The sequence below is a fragment of the Anolis carolinensis genome, chromosome 1, assembly GCF_035594765.1.
Source record: "Anolis carolinensis isolate JA03-04 chromosome 1, rAnoCar3.1.pri, whole genome shotgun sequence".
In the NCBI taxonomy this organism is placed as follows: Eukaryota; Metazoa; Chordata; class Lepidosauria; order Squamata; family Dactyloidae; genus Anolis; species Anolis carolinensis.
In genome coordinates, this window is record NC_085841.1 from 188043785 (window position 1) to 188060889 (window position 17105).

The following is a 17105-nucleotide window of genomic DNA, read 5'->3' on the forward strand; positions in this document are numbered from 1 at the left end:
CTTCCCTTGTTAAAAAAAAATCCAACGATGGCTACTTTCACAGCCAACATCTCACAAGCAGAGGGCTTTCCTCTGATGATTTCCTTTTGCCATAAAAGTTCTTACCATGTTCACTTAGATTGCCAATGGGCTTCTCCAGCTGGGCTAAAATCAAAGTCTCTGATTGTTGTCTTGCTTTCAGTGATGTCTTACCTAAGGAAAAGAGATTTAAAGATGAGTTTAAAGCCAACCTTAAAAACTGTGCCATAGACACCGAGAACTGGGAAGCCCTGGCCCTTGAGCACTTTAACTGGAGGTCAGCTGTGACCAGCAGTGCTGCAAAATCTGAAGAGGCACAAATGGAGGGCTTAAGGGAGAAACATGCCAAGAGGAAGGTGCATCAAGCCAACCCTGACTGGGACCGCCTTCCATCTGGAAACCAATGTCTTCACTGTGGAAGAACATGCGGGTCAAGAATCGGTCTCCACAGCCACCTACGCATCCACCGCCAAGACACTACATTTGGAGGGTAATCATCCTTGGGCTACGAGGGATCGCATAAGTGAAGTGACCTAAGGAAATACATTGGACACACCACAGCAGGGTTCCTGCCTGAGGACTTTATCACACAAGGTCCCTATTCCACGGCAGTCATGTGATCACCAACTGAGGTTACGTATTGGCGTGAACACCTTCACCATCTCACATCTCTGAAGCCACACAACTACACTGATTTGCTGATCCAGTTTCTGCCTTGATAATAGCAAAGGGATCAGAGTGGGAAGGAGTGATTTTCCTCCTCTCCCCCCTTCTCCTGGCGCATCATTGCTACGCGCCAGGAGAGCTGCAGGAACACTAATGGAGGCTGGTAAGTTTTTTCTTTCTTTTCAAAGAGGTTTGGGGGGCTTTGGGGGAGTGGGTACGTGTCCTTGCAGTTTTTTGGGCTAATTTAGCCCAGAAAACCACGAGACAGCTGGATTGCAGCCCAGACAGCAGAAGTAGTGAGTTTATCCCGTGCCTTGCTGGAAGGCACGGAATAAACCCACTATCAAATTAATTCACCATAAACCAGGGTTTTCCTGATTTGTGGTGAATTAATTCGTGTTTTCCAAAAACGTCCGGATAGCCCTCGTTTTGATGTGGGAAGTCCCACATTAAAAGGGCTGTTTGGATGGGCCCATACAGACCTGTTAGTCCTGGGATTTCTGACTCCCGTTGTCCAGACTTGCTTTTTTGTTCCGAGATTTAGAGGCTCCCAAGATGGCCACCGCAGCACTTCCGCCGGAAACCTCAACAGCTTTAAAAAAAAAAAAAAAAGCCCCGAGATGCGGATATAAAGATATGCGGATCTCTGCAAAAGTTCTGTTCTTTGTCCTGCCGGGAAAGACTGCCTTCTAAACGTTTCATGAATTATCTGCCACACAAATAAACCTCATGGGGTAGGACCACTACTGCCCAAGTCAGCTGTACACAATAAAAAAGGAACACACAATTGTAAGCCAGGAACAGAACTTTGTCATTATCGACTATTTTTACGAGTCTGGCTGCCTGGCCATCTGTGCAGACAGATTTGGTTGTGTATTTGTGGCATGGAACAATAGGGGACTGTTCCTGAGTTATACATGGCTGTTCCTATTAGCCTCCTGCATGACCTCTCCCATTCCTCTCCAGTACGTCCATGTCCAAACAGCTAGTACTAAGATTTTGCCATTTACTAAACTGTACACATGTTGTCAGCATACACCCAATGAGGAACTGACATGTATAATCTGGTAACATCATCCTGTTGTTTCCTGGCACAAGTACACTATAAAACCTGTCTGCACAGATGGCCATACAACAAGGTCTGACTAATTGTAGTAATGATGGTATTCTGTTCCTGGTTTGAAAGTGTCTGTTCCTGTTTCATTGTGTACTACTTAATGTGAAAGTACTTGTTGCACCCCATTTTTCTGCCACAACTTAATTAAACAGGTGAAGGACAAAGTTCCTCTTCCCAGGACAAAGTTTTTGCCTTCTATTCAAGTGACACCATTTTAGGAACTGACCAATCAGGAACAAATATCTAAAACCCAGGAACAAACCCAGATAAAAACTTCTGTGATTTCCAATTTCAGGGACATACAGAAATGCAAAGATCCAGATATTTGGTTAAAAACCACAATATTCCTGCACCTGGAAATCTCACATTTTTTGCCTTTTGTAGCGATTACTTCCACGTTTACAAGGAATGGCATCTGAACACCCATCTGATTGCTGCAAAAGCTCCTGGGATAAAGGTACTGTCTGGACGGGCCCTTGGTTGCTGCCTCTCAGTTTTGCCTACCTCACAGATTGATTCAACTCCCAACAATCCTCTTTTATTTCAAAATCCCTTTAGAGAATAAACACAGGTTTTCTCCCAACAAAACTTTCTGGGATGAAGAGGAGGAAGCACATGGCAGTGAGCAGAATTCTGGGAAGTGTAGTTTGAGAAGATGAGAACCCCTGTGGCAACAAATTCAAAATCTCCACCCTAAACTACATTTCCCACAATTCTGCTCGCTTCCTGCATTAAAGCCTCAATGGAAGTGTGGTCTCTGCCTGTCTCTCTGGGTGGGCCATGTATTGGAGGAGCTTTTTCCTTTCCCTGTCATCCAGCCAGGTATCTCTCCCTCTCCTTTCTCTTTGAGGAAAGAATGGGGCTTCTTCCTCCACTCCAACCTCGCCATTCTCCTCAGGGCCTTTAGGAGAACCAAACCCAGCCATTTTGAGGGAGAAGCAGGACCTGCAATGGAGACCTGGGACCATATATTAGACTTACATATGTCTTCTGAAAGTCATAGGTCAGTGTTTTGAATCTTATGTTTTTTATGTGGCTGCTCCTCCCATATTGTTTCATATGTATGAATCTTACGAAATAGATACAACAAACGAAAAAAAATGAAGTTTTGCACAACCCTAATAACTATAGGGGCTCCTGTAACCAAACCTAAGGATTTATTTTATTTCTGAAAATATTCATTGTTGGTTTTCTTCCATTTTACCTAACTGCAAACATCAAAAATAATTACTTACATTCAGTCCTCAAGCTCATGACAACACCTTGTTGTACTGTTGCATAAACATCAAATATTATTACACAGGTTGTAAACAAATGCCCTGAGCATGAGATCTGGTGGTTGGCTTTGATTGGCCCTACAAGTGAGCTAGCACACAGTTTTATAGCAATGAGAAGATAAATGCGGATGGAAGGATTAGTGCACACTTTTTTAGATGTGTCAGCTGTGAATGTTTTGAATCTATGGGAACTCCCTTCTCTTTCAGTCCCTAGAGCAGTGGTTCTCAACCTGTGGGTCCTCAGGTGTTTTGGCCTACAACTCCCAGAAATCCCAGCCAGTTTACCAGCTGTTATGATTTCTGGGAGTTGAAGGCCAAAACATCTGGGGACCCACAGATGGAGAACCACTGCCCCAGACAAACCCCTTTCTAAGAGGGAGCTGGGAATGGATGCTATGAGTAATCCTGCTTTGCACAAGCATTCTCTGATCTCATAGTTTGCTTACCAGGCCATGGAGACTAAAAGAGGCTTGTAGGACATCTACTGAACAACAAAGCTACACCCTTTCTTCCCCTCTTTGTTACAGAAACTAAATACCCTTTGCTCTTTTTAACATTGCAGCTTTTGTTTTCAAAGGAGTGGGCAATGGGGCACAGTGTTGATTGCTTTGTTACAACCGTCTCTTGATCTGCCAAGTTTGTTTGTTTTCCTTGGTCTCTACTGACTTTTCTCTCCTTTCTTTTTATTCTTGTTTTGCCATTTTCAAACACTACAAGGATGAGAAAAGGAAACAGAAGATCGTGGACAAACAAGGGGGGAAGGGATGAAAGTCTGATTTTAAAAAAAGTTTTAGCCCTTTTTTTACAGCATTTCTAAATTTAGTTAGTTCATAAACAGTGCTTTGCTGGTTAAAAGCATATGCCAATGGATGCTTGAAAATTTATGCATTTTAATTATTTCCATCCCATATATATTTTGCACATAATATTACATGGACCAATACTATCCAGTTATAAACTTTATTATGAACTTCATTCATACTAAATTTAATTAGTATGATGTAGGAAATAAATCATTAGTGACCACTGAGTCATACCAGTTCCTTCATACAATTCAATGCAAAAAAAAAAAAGGAACTTCAGTCCTCCTATCCAAGATGTCAGCATTTTAAAATATATAATTTGATTAGACCATTGGACTACACTGTAATTAAAATTATAGTCTGAGTGAATTGAATAGTTTACAAACCACTTCAAGATTTTTCAATAATGTCCAGTAGTCATGTTAATTGCAGTAGAGATAGAATTTGTTTTCGTATTTAATTTTCCTCTTCTTTCATAACATTTTGTAAAAGATGCAGATTGAATTGCATGCATGATGTTGGGGTATTTGTTTTAGCCAATCTACTAGCAAAAGAATAGCCAGCAACCTTTTTGGCATTATACATAATTTATTGATTGATTGTGTCAGAAGCAAATGGAAAATACAGCTATAATGTATAAAAACCACAAACAAAGTTAAAAACTTGGCATCATGCTAAATTTCCTTTAACCAAAAGCTGATCACTTCAAATGCCTTTAGTGTTGCTATAAAAAAATTCCTCCATTGTGCATGTGGCAGGGCTCAAACTGCATTGTAGTAGGTGGTCTGTGGTTTGCTCTCCCCCACACTCACATGTTGTGGACTCCACTTTGTAGCCCCATTTCTTAAGGTTGGCTTTGCATCTCATGGTGCCAGAGCGCAGCATGTTCAGTGTCTTTCAGGTCATCCAATCTTCTGTGTGCCCAGGAGGGAGTTTCTCATCCAGTATCAGCCATGGATTGAGGTTCTGGGTTTTAGCCTGCCACTTTTGGACTCTCGCTTGCTGAGGTGTTCCTGCAAGTATCTCTGTAGATCTTAGGAAGCTGTTTCTTGATTTAAGTCATTGACTTGCTGGCTGGTATCTGAACAGAGGATGGGCCGGAGATGTCATTGCCTTGGTATGGAGGACTCAGTGCAGCTTCACTGTTGTGATGGAGTCTTCAAGTAGAGATCCTACTAGTTGTATTAGAAGAGGTAGGAAAACTGCTCGTGAGCAAGACTCTGATGAGGAGCAACAAAGGAAGAGAATCCGGGAAATACTTACGGAGCCCTCTGATGATGATACCTTTGAGGGTTTTGAAGGGGATTGTGGGACTGGGAGTCAGGAGGATGGGATGTCAGACTCTGGGAGTGAGGTGATGGATTGGACTAAGGTTCAGGAGATCTGGGAGAATCTTGAGGAGCCCACAAGCAGTGGTACATTTGAGGGATGGCACGGAGAAGATACAGATGGATCCTGGGGAGTTATGGGTTTGGATAGAAGGTGGTCTGGCTGGAGAGATCGTAGAAGGGCTGCAGCTGGAGGTGGGGCGTTGGGTGACTCCAGCTCTGATGAGGATTTACAGCAACCAGCTGTGGATGGGCGTTGGCTGGCTCAAGTTCAGAGGAGGACTTGTAGATAAAAGTAAGTTTGTTGCTAATGTAACTTTGCAATCGGCAAGGTGTTTTGTTGGGCGCTTTTCGGGATCTCTGTTTCAGAAGACGTGTTTGGAAGACTGCTTTGGGACGTAAGTGTTAACCCGGGTTTTTAGTGGCAATGGGGGCTGGCATTGTGTGGGTTTGCGCTGGATTGTCTTGTGTTGGTTTTATGCATTAGCTGCCGGCTTGCCTCCGTCGCTCTGGCTCTTTGTGTTTACCTTGGACTGGAATTCAGTGACTGTGACTTCTCCCTGACGATTTGGACTGGAACTCGACGCCTGTGACTTCTCCCTAACGACGTGGACCAGACATGGCAGCTGTGACTTCTCCTTTACAACGTGGTTTTGCTTTAGCAACGTTTTGGGGCATTGTGTGGCCGTTGGTCACTGTGGGTTACTGCTGGTAGCTTTCATGTGTTTGTTTAGCTCCAACCAGTAGGTTGAGCGAGTTTCCAGCCTTTTCAACTAAATTTGTTTTAATCTGGATTATTTCCCAGGATAATCCAGATTATATCCCAAGTTTGGGTCTTTTGAGTTCTTTTTGGACATTGTTACCTCACACTGAAGAGAAAATGTTTTGAGCCTCCTGTTGGTTGTTTCTTACACTCTTTTGTGTTTTTGCAATAAACTGAGTTGTTTATATTGGCTAGTGTCTGACTCATAACATTCACAACTGGCAGTCATTCGATTCCAAAAACAAACAGTTATAACACAATTACAATTAAAACAGATAATTAAAACATCATTTAAAAATTGCACAAGTCACAATTCATAGTCCAGATTCTGTCCATTATTAGTCACAGAAATAGTTCTTATTATTATAATCATTCTTATTAATACTTTATTGATATCCTGCCCTATCACCCCAAGGGGACTCAGGGCGGATTACAATACAGTGTTCCCTCACTACTTCGCGGTTCACTTTTTGTCGATTCGCTGTTTCGCGGTTTTTCAATAAACTCTAAAAGACTTATAAATCATTAAAAAATTACAATTTGCATTCTAAGGAAGGGAGGAAGGAGAAGCCAAAGGGAGAGAAAAGGAGCCCAAGCGGCAACGGGAGGAGAAGGAGGTGATTTATCAACACACAATTGGTTGATAAAGACTTAAAATAGTGTATAACTACTAAAATAATGTATAAATATTAAAATAAATATAGCATCCCTAGTTCATGGATTTTCACTTATTGCGGGTGGTCCTGGAACCTAACCCCAGCAATAAGTGAGGGAACACTGTACACTAAAAGACACATAGAGGCAATGCCTCACCACAAAAACAGACAAAGATACAATTATCAACCCACCCAATCCCAACACCAATCAACATCAAACAACCAATCATAAATAAAACCTAAAATCGCATGAATGGTTGTATAATAAAATCATATCAAACTATAAATACATAACAATTATTTCAAACATAAAAACATAAACCTTAGTTTAATGGGCTCCCGAAGGTTCATTAAAAAAATTAAAAATATTTAAAAATTCAAGGTTGGCAATTGCTATAATATCTGATAGCACCAGGCTGACCTGCCAGGGCTAGAGGACAATGAAAATATCTGATCAAAGGCGAAGTAGATGACTGTCGTTCCCTAGTCCTCCTCTCCGTATGCTATATATGTTTAATTATAATTAATTTGTATTAATTAGGAAACACCTGTGGTTATTTCTAGTTGCTAAATGCTTACCCAAACAAATATTGTTTCAGTTATATTTATATGAAATGCAAAATATAATCAGGGTCATACAACTAAAGGAAGTTCCAAATATAGGAAGAGTTACCAGAAGAGAAAATGTCGGCTTGCTTTTCTTATTCTTTGCATGAAATGCAAAGGTGATAACTTACATTATTTAGTGCACATTCATTATCTCACTTTTTAACCATCTTTTACCCTCTCCATTCTCCTGTGTCTTTAATAGCTGCATGGGCTGCAGATGGTCAATGAGTACAGCCCTCCTAGGATTCTACACATTTTGGCAGTCTGCATCTAAAATTAATCAACCTTGTCTGTGGTCAGCCTCATCAGCATCAATATTATGTTTATTTGTACTGAAAGTGACTTACAAAAACATCCGGAAAAGGTTATATATGTAATACAAATGGACAACATTTCTAGATAATGCTAAAATTGCAGCTCAATTAATTGCCACAACTTCAATTGGTTGATTAATCAATCAATCATGCAAAGGTCAAAACGTCTTCAAATGGTAAATATATACCAAGATAAAATAATCCACTGTTTTTTCTTTATTTACAGTATTTATACCTTGCCCATCTCACTACGAAGGGGTCTCAGAGCAGTTTACTGAACACACATACAGCAAACCCTCAATGCCAATTATACAATTAACAAGGACAGACAACACAAACAGGTAAAGGCAGTTTTTCCCATCTTATTTCCGGCGGGGGGGGGGGGGGGGGGTTCTGTCGCTCCACCTTCCATGCTGAGGTACTTTCCTCCGATCGATATCCTCAAGTGGTACCTATTTATCTACTCACATTTCTGCTTTCTACCTGCTAGGTGGGTAGGTGAGCTGGTGCTAACAGCAGGTATGCACCCCAACCCGGACTAGAACTGCTGACCTTTCGATCAGAATTTTTCTGCAGCACAGCGGTTTAGCCTGCTGTGCTAAGCCTGGCCTGTTAGGTTGGCAAAAGCTGAGTCTAACAGCAGGAGCTCACCCTGCTCCCCAGATTTGAACCTCCGACCTTTCGGTCAGCAAGTTCAGCAGCTCAGCAGTTTAACCTACTACGCCACCATGGGCTCCACCTATAGAATCATAAAATAACAGAGGTGGAGAAGACAACATGAGTCATCTAGTCCAACCCCCTGCCATACAGGGAAAGCACAATCAAACCATCCCTGACAGAAGACCATCCAGTCTATAAAGCTGGCTTCCTCTTTTCTTCCTTCCTTCCACTTTTAAGTTGTTTTTGACTTAGCTAGTGGAAATACCATTATATGGCTGTGCCAGTAGGTGACCCTAAGGTGAACCTATCATGGGATTTCACGCATTATAATATTTTTAAACAAATAATGTTGCCTCATGGCATGTCCAAAGTAAGGGTGCAATCATTTGCAGGAATAGCTTGTGGAAATCCCTTCTGTTTGAAGGAAGCAATTTGTAATTTTAGGATTTTTCTTCTTGGTGCAGTGTTCAGAGACTATTTGCGGTTTGAGACTTTTTGTGTAATATTGATATATAATATACTTGGCCATGAGGGATCGCTTATGATGATGATGATATATTTGTGTATACTTTTTGTGGATAAATATTAGGAAAAAGATCTTATCCGTAAGAACAATTTGACTATGGAAAGAATTACTTAGCCCATAGCAATTCTTCCTCACTTGAGGTCCTCAAGTATTTATTTACTATACTTCTACCCCTCCCTTCTCACACCTGAAGCCAGACTCAGGGTGGCTTACAAACTATGGCAATAATTCATTGCCAGATTCAGATAATAATAGCAGTAAAACACAATATTTTAAAACTGTAAAAACATATACATATCAAAAATTGTCTCTCAAACAATTAAAACATGTCAAACATGTCAAAAGTTTAGTACCAACTGAGCTTTGTAAATATTGAACCAATTGCTTCGCCGTTTTCCCATCATATTTATAGTGACTATAGCCCCTTCTACGCTGTCATATAATCCAGATTTTCAAAGCAGATAGTCCACATTATCTATTTTGAACTGGATTATATGAGTTTGCCATATCATCCAGTTCAAAGCAGATAATCTGGATTTTATATGGCAGTGTAGAAGGGGTCTTATACAACAAGACATTGGGACAACTATACAGTGGGTTTTCCACTAGCTATATAGATTTTCCGGCAGTTACTGATAGGTTAGATTAGATAGCATTAAAGGCTTCCTCCAGCAAATATATGTGAATGAATGGATATGCAGATCTGCAGCTTATGCTAGTGTGCCATAACTATCCCAGCTGGGGAATCTCTATAAGGTGTCATGTCTGACCTCTGGACTCTTTCGTGGTTCTAATCTAGACCCAAGAACAAGGACATCCAAAAGTGACCCTAAGTTTATTTCCAGGAGAAGCACAACCACATAAACTCACACAGGGCATATTTCACTAAAACTAAGCCTTAGTTCTTTTACTTTACAGAAGAATAATTGATTTTGAAGCTTCCAGGAAGGTGAATCTTCTTGTTTTCCATGCACATACTGACCGCAGTAGTCTGTGAATAATATGGGCATCACAAAAACAGATGGGAGTTCACTGTGACCCAAACACATATAGAATCATAGAATTATAGAGTTGGAAGAGACCTCATGGGCCATCAAGTCCAACCCCCTGCCAAGAAGCAGGAAAATCACATTCAAAGCACCCCCGACAAATGGCCATCCGGCCTCTGCTTAAAAGCCTCCAAAGAAGGAGCATCCAATATGTTGCCCACCTTGCCATAGAGAAGAACCTGCTATCTCTTATAGCCAGTTTACCAGCTGTTAGGATTTCTGGGAGTTGAAGGCCAAAAATATCTGGGGACCCCAGGTTGAGAACCACTGTCTTATAGGCTTTTCTATTGAAGCTGATGCTCTCCAGGAAACTTGAGGCCCCTTCCACACAGCTGTGTAAAATCCCACATTATCTGCTTTGAACAGTGTTGGGAATCTATTGAGTGATTAGACTCAAAAATAACCCTCTTTTGGAGGTGATTCCTCAAAAATACAGCAGAGTGGCAGAAGCACACTTCATAAACAGCATAACTTACATGTGGTGAGCTGGAAGAGGCCTTCCTTCCTTAGGATGGCAAAGGATTGCAAAAGTCTCAATAAAAGTTCAAAATTATTTATTGAGGTAAAAAGAAATCCATTGTAGATAGAAAAGGTTCTTGGAGCTAACTAGCTCTCTAGGCTAACTACTAAGGAAGGTAAGAAGGTAAAAATAACAAAATATCTAAATAGCTACATTTTCCCAGGAGAGAGGGCAAAATGTGGCCTTCTCAGGTTGAAGACAAAGGAGGAAGAGAGACAAAATGGGGCTGACCAAAAGGTCGAAGCCTTGGGGCAATTAACATTCCAATAGATAGAGGAAGTTACCTCTTCCCTAAAGGGTCACATTGCTACAACAACAAGGTGAGGAAGTAAATGTAAACAGGAAAACAAGAGAGGGAAAACAGCAAAGGCCTATCTAGGCATGCATGGGAATACAGAGAAGGTTCCCTCAGTCTAATCCTATCCTCTACCTAACTACTTGAGACTTGTGCAGTCCAGGATGACATCCGACAAACTGGGTTATATGGCAGTGTGGACTGAGATAAGCCAGTTCAAAGCAGATATTGTGGATTATCTGCCTTGCTATTCTGGGTTATCTGGCTGTGTGAAAGAGCCCTGTGATCACGAGTGCATTTCATGCATAAAATAAGTATTTTCATATTCAGAAATACTGGGACTGGAGAAGAAATGCACAAGAGGAAGAAGAGGTGGCAGCTTGCTGTTTCCCTCTGAAATGCTGAATAAGGACGTAGTGGTGGCAATGCCCTTTAGCTTTCTTCAAGGACAGTGACAGCCAAGCAAACTTCAAAGCCATATTTCAGAAAGACAGGAAAGGTGCTTAACTGGACTGAAGAGGCATTTATAGCTCAACATAATCCAGCACGGTAGCATGAAATCCTGACCATCATGTCCTTCCAAGACCTCTCCAGTGGGAAGCTTTATGAACTTACAGCGTGAAACGTTTCTATAAGCAAAAGCATCTCTTAGCCTCGATAGAAATGAGGGCAATTTAAGCAAAGGCCATATGGATTCAAAAGCGAGAGAGACAGAACCAGACAATGTGTATGGGAACAGGTCCCTGAGCTGACACATTCAGGGTGGGAGAAGGAATATAAGCCTCAGATGCATTTATGGAAGAGGAAAGTGAAGCGTCAGTAAAGCCAGCTTTTTTGAGCACTATTGTGATACCAGTTTAACAAAAGGCACAACAAGGACACAGCATACCATGACTTTGAATGGAGGGAGGTCATTCCTTGTCAAGTTATGAAGAACTAGTTGAGCTTAAGAAAGGCTCTGTGTGTGTGTTGCAAAACTCTCCTCTCTTGCTGTTGGTCAAATTGACACTGAATACGTACATCCTCTGTGAAATGGTTCTTGAAAAATAGCTGCAAATCACAGCATAAAAATAAGGGAGTCTACTGAGCATCTCAAATATCTAGGGAGGGATAAAAGCTTAAGGAAAAACAAAATTTATCATTTCGAGTAATAAAATATTACAGCCTCCTTAAGAGCATCAATGAATCTTTTTGGAAGAGGTTTGTCGTCAAGGAGAGACAAAAATAAAGTGAGTTCTGACAATGTATCTAAATCTCAGAAATAAAGCTCAACCAACCTTCTTCAGAAGGAATTATGGATAAATTCTTAAGCTGCTTTTTGAAAAAAGGAAGGAGAACTTTTTTATGGGAAGTTGTTATAAAATGTGCTGAGGTTTGGAAAATGGTAAATTGTACTGGCCTTCAGAACAAGTTTCCCCCCAAATTTTCTCAAATAAAGGTTGTAAATTAAGAAAAAGTTTCCCAGTTTGGAACATACCATTTCCCCCCAAATGCTTCTGAAGGTGGTTGTATGTTTTCCGGGCTGTATGGCCATGTTCCAGAAGTATTCTCTCCTGACGTTTTGCCCACATCCATGGCAGGCATCCTCAGAGGTGTGAGGTATATAGATGTGGGCGAAACATCAGGAGAGAATACTTCTGGAACATGGCCATACAGCCTGGAAAACACACAACCACCCTGTGATTCCGGCCATGAAAGCTTTCGACAATGCTTCTGAAGGTTTTATTCCATATATGCTCCAGAGTTATGCCTTCAAAACATCACAAAATGTCCTCAAAATAGTGACAATAGTCTTGTTTCAGCAGTTGCTGGCCTCATGCTGTACAAGGCCACTTCAACACAATACATATCTTTAGTTTTCTTTGACTCTAAAAAGCCAACTAAATTGGACTGGGTGTACTGGAAATGGGGCAAATCTCTCCCATGGAGTAGCTTTTAAAGAGTTTGCAAATAAGAGATTCTTCCTACCATTTTGGTTCTCGTGAAACAGGAACTGTTTTTGCTCTTGGGTGGGCCATATGGAATTTGGAAAACATTGAAATGGTAGGTCTTGACTGAAAGATGAGAGGGAGGAGAGGATGTTAATGGCTTCTTTTGATGTTAAAGTCTTCCCATTCCTTCTCTGGTGTACCTGAACCAGAACAGGTTTGTAGTCTATGGCTAAATAGAAATAGAAGCCGAGGGGAAGCTTTCTCCCCTCCCCCAATAATCCTGAGTTTGCTTGTAGGGGAGTTATTCATTGCAATGTAGGGATGTAATAATTCACCAAATGTATATTTTAAGTACTTTTAGCAATAGTCTTCCTGCTGTGAGAAAGTTCTTGAAAGCTATACAGTTTTCAAAAGATATTCGCACATTGGGACTTCTACTGTGAAAAATTCGCACAGTCTTTTCTGTGCAGAAAATTGGTTTTACTGCATGAGAAATTGTATTTCTGCATATGAAAAATGATCTGGAATCAGCATTATGAATTGGTAACCTAGAATTACACCCTTGTGTGCATATTCATGATCCTTATAGATTCAATAGAGTAAGGAATCATTAAAGTTTCTCAACCCAAATTTAACAGCCAATTGGGATCCAGAAGACTCCTATAAGTTAGATTGGCGTGAAAGGGAATTATGACAAGAATTCTGTTCCTAACTGTTGCACCAAGGTTTGTCTACAGAAGGCAGAGGGAATCATTACTCCTCTGTGTTCCAGTTGACAAGAGAATGGACCTATGTCACTCACAGGGACTGTTGTCCAGTAAATTGGGATGTGTATCAGACTGGGAGATATATCTAAGCCAGTGGTTCTTAACCTGTGGGTCCTCAGGTGTTTTGGCCTACAACTCCCAGAAATCCCAGCCAGTTTACCAGATGTTATGATTTCTGGGAGTTGAAGGCCAAAACATCTGGGGACCCACAAATTGAGAACTACTGTTGTAGAGCCTCTTTCAAAACCAAAATTTAGCAGTCAGATTAACAAATTACTAATGCTCCGAGCTCTTTAAGGAACTTGAAATTGAAAACCAAAACATCTGGGGATCCACAGGTTGAGAACCACTGCTGTAAGCTATATAGCTAAGACATAACTAAGTTTCTGATCTAGAATTGTGGTCATTTTTGTGCATTGGGAATGCTGCTATTTGTGTGGAAAATGTTCTATATGGGGGACCATCATGAATGCAAACTAACATTATTTTTGGTATTGTTCCATTATTCAGGTGGAGGCCACTAGGGGTGATAGAGAGAGAAGGGTACTTTATTTTATGGGGGAGGAAGATGGGTTGAAGGAGTAAAAACAATACCCCCGGTTTTCCTGTTATTCCCCCTAGTCATGGCCCTGTCATGGAAACAACCCTTGTTTATGAAATGGGAAGGGGTGAAGGGGAATACCCAGAAAAAACCTTCAACCCCCCCCCCCCCATTAAATGGACTATTCTTTTCTCTCTCTAGTGCTCCCTTGTGGCCTTCACCCGGATAATGGAACATTACCTTATTTTGGAACGAGGGAGATAATGTAAGTAAGATCAAATGGGTTTCTGTTAAGAATATAATATAACTTTGACTGCTCCTTGAAAAGGAGTTAAATCTGACTGTTAATGATGTACACCACAAAAGCAGTCCTCTTTACATATGCTTCAAGAGGTCAGGAATTCGCATCCACTTCTTTGTCCGTGGTGGGCTCAACCTTAACACACAAAATTATATGCATTTCATAGAATCATCAAATGGGAAGAGACCACATGAGCCAGCTGATCCAACCCCCTGTAATACAGGAAAATCACAATCGAAGCAACCCTGACAGATGGCTATCCAGCCTCTATTTAATAGCTCTTACAGTTAGGAAATTCTTCCTAGTGTTCAGGTGGAATCTCCTTTCCTGTAACTTGAACCCGTCACTCTGAGTCCTAGTCTCTAGGGCAGCAAAGAACAAGCCTGCTCCCTCTTTCTTATGACATCCTTAGGACATCAATTTCTCCATATGCTACACAGTACAAAACCACTAACATTCATTTGTATACGCAAAAAATAGGCTCTTCTCCCTTCCCTCTTATTTGCATCTCTTTCATCATCTTCCATAACTTTCAAAATTAATGTGGCATTTTCCACAGGCAAAGATGTAAATATCTCCATATGTTTGGAGAGCAGCAGATCCATCTTGTTTAGCCAAAGATTCCAGTGAGATAAGACAGTCTGGCATCATGAGGGAGCTTCTTGATTTGGAAAAGGAAAAAATGAGATTTCACAATCATCCTCAATTTCCATGTTTGAGAAGGATTTCCTTTCTCTTGGTGTTGATTATGAAAACAATGAGCTTTCCTTCCAGAGCAGGCACAAAACAGCCATTGCTGTTATTGGGCTGCACTTGCCCTGCTTTTATACAAATTTATTTCCAAGTCAAGGATATGGAGGTTATTTAGCAAGGATCATGGCTCAGGCTGGGTCTACACTGCCCTATATCCCAGGATCTGATCCCAGATTGTCTGCTTATACCGGATTATTTGGCAGTGTAGACTCATATAATCCAGTTCAAAGTAGATAATCTTGGATCAGATATGGGGATGTAGGGCAGTGTAGAAGGTGCCTCAGTTTGTTTTCCTTAAACTATACTGTGGACACCTGTACTAAACTCAGGATATTCGAATTCATATAAACAGGGAAGTCTGGCAAGGATCATGCCCAGCAGGAGAAGAAATAGACATGATTTTGAACAGGGCTTTGACTTGTGAAGGCTCTTGGAATGTTTTCCAAGAGCCTTCACCCTTTTACATCTACTAATAGACCACAATGGTTGGCATCCTATTACTGACATAAGCAGGCAAAGGACCTTATCTCAAAAAATGGGTTCTCTGATTCTGATTCTGGAAGGAACCCATTTTCATGAAATATAAGTTTGAGACAACATGAAGCTTGGTTTCGGATGAGAGTACAATGACATTGTGTGTTAAAGAGTGTTTTTATTCATGTCTAGGGAGCCTCCAATGTGGTTTACAAACTATATGATAATAATTGATCACCTAGGTTAGTGTGATGGTGGATCACACCTGTGGAAGCTAAACACTACATGGAGCTAATCCCACTGAATTTGGAGAAAACTTGTCTTAATGCAGCCATTCCCTTGGTTAATCTAACTTGGGGGGAAACCCGAATTCTGCTCATGAAGTCCCAAGTAGGCTACCAAGTGGTCTGATTTGGTGTGTAAGGGCCCATCCAGACAGCCCCTTTAATTCGGGACTTTCCGCATCAAAAAGGGGGCTGTCCATCCTGTTTTGTGGCAAATTAATTTGTTAGTGGGTTTATAAACCCACTACTTCCGCTGTCCACCACCCCAACCCACCCCACCCCGTCTCCTGGCACATCATTGCTATGTGCCAGGAGAGCTGCAGGAACACTGTGATGGAGGCCCGGTAAGTTTTTTAAAAAACTTTTAAAAAGGGTTTAGGGGGCTTTTGGTGAGGGTGTTACAGTGTCTAGGTGTTCTCCTAGAAAGTTCTGGGAGAAAATCTGGACATCCACCCCAGAAAGCACCGGTTTTCAGGGGTATATGTGGACAGGCAACCAAGAACATTTGGGTTTTTTAAACACGAATGCTCCCAGTATAAATGCCTGCCTGGAAGCACCCTAGGACACTGGGCTAGGATCCCTTTTGTGGTTGATGTAGCAAGGCTCCAAGTTAGAAGATATGATTATAAATCTCATTCAGCATCACCAATCCCTGATTTCAATTTATTTCAAGTGTTATATAGCTTGGGAGAATTGATACTACACAGTTTTCAAACCATCAAGATCCTTTGGTGTTAGGAGCAAAAATCCGATCCAAGCAGGGTAAAATAATCTGCCCTTCCCTGTTGCTGGTTGGCTGATGGATGTGAGAAATAAGCTGGAACTTAGTTACTTTCCACATCCCCTTCCTGTTTAAAAACATAGCCATCCATTCTGAATGAAAATTGAGTTAAACACGTGAGATGAATTAAATTGGCCTGTTTTTTATTTTGGGGGAGGCTCATTTGTATGAAGGATGAGGACAGATTTTAAATTAAGATGAGGAACTTGCAGCCAAAACTATTAGCATGTTGGGAAATGCAGTGCAGTCCAGGCCAGGTTTATTAAAAGCTGTCTTATAGCCAATCCTCTGAAACACTAAACAAAAACAACACTGAAATATATTTTGAAGGAAAACAAGAAGCATCTGGTTCCCTTTGCTGGTGTACAGAACTGGAGAAAATGTTGGCAAGACGTTTGATTACCATAAAAGAGTGAGCTACGTACAAAGAAAGCCACAATAGAGAGTCAAATGTCTGAACAGCTTTTGAGTGCATATTTGGTCAAAATGCTTATGAAGGTTGGCCCAGGAAACAAATGAGAACAGTTATGCACATTGAGCCCCTCCCCCAATGAGCTAGGATAGCGGCCGATTAAGGACTTCCAACATGGGTCAAGGCTAAATGCATATGAAGTTCATGGAGAGGGAGAGTATTTCTGAGTACAGAAGTGGCAGCTGGGAAGCCCGTGAAGC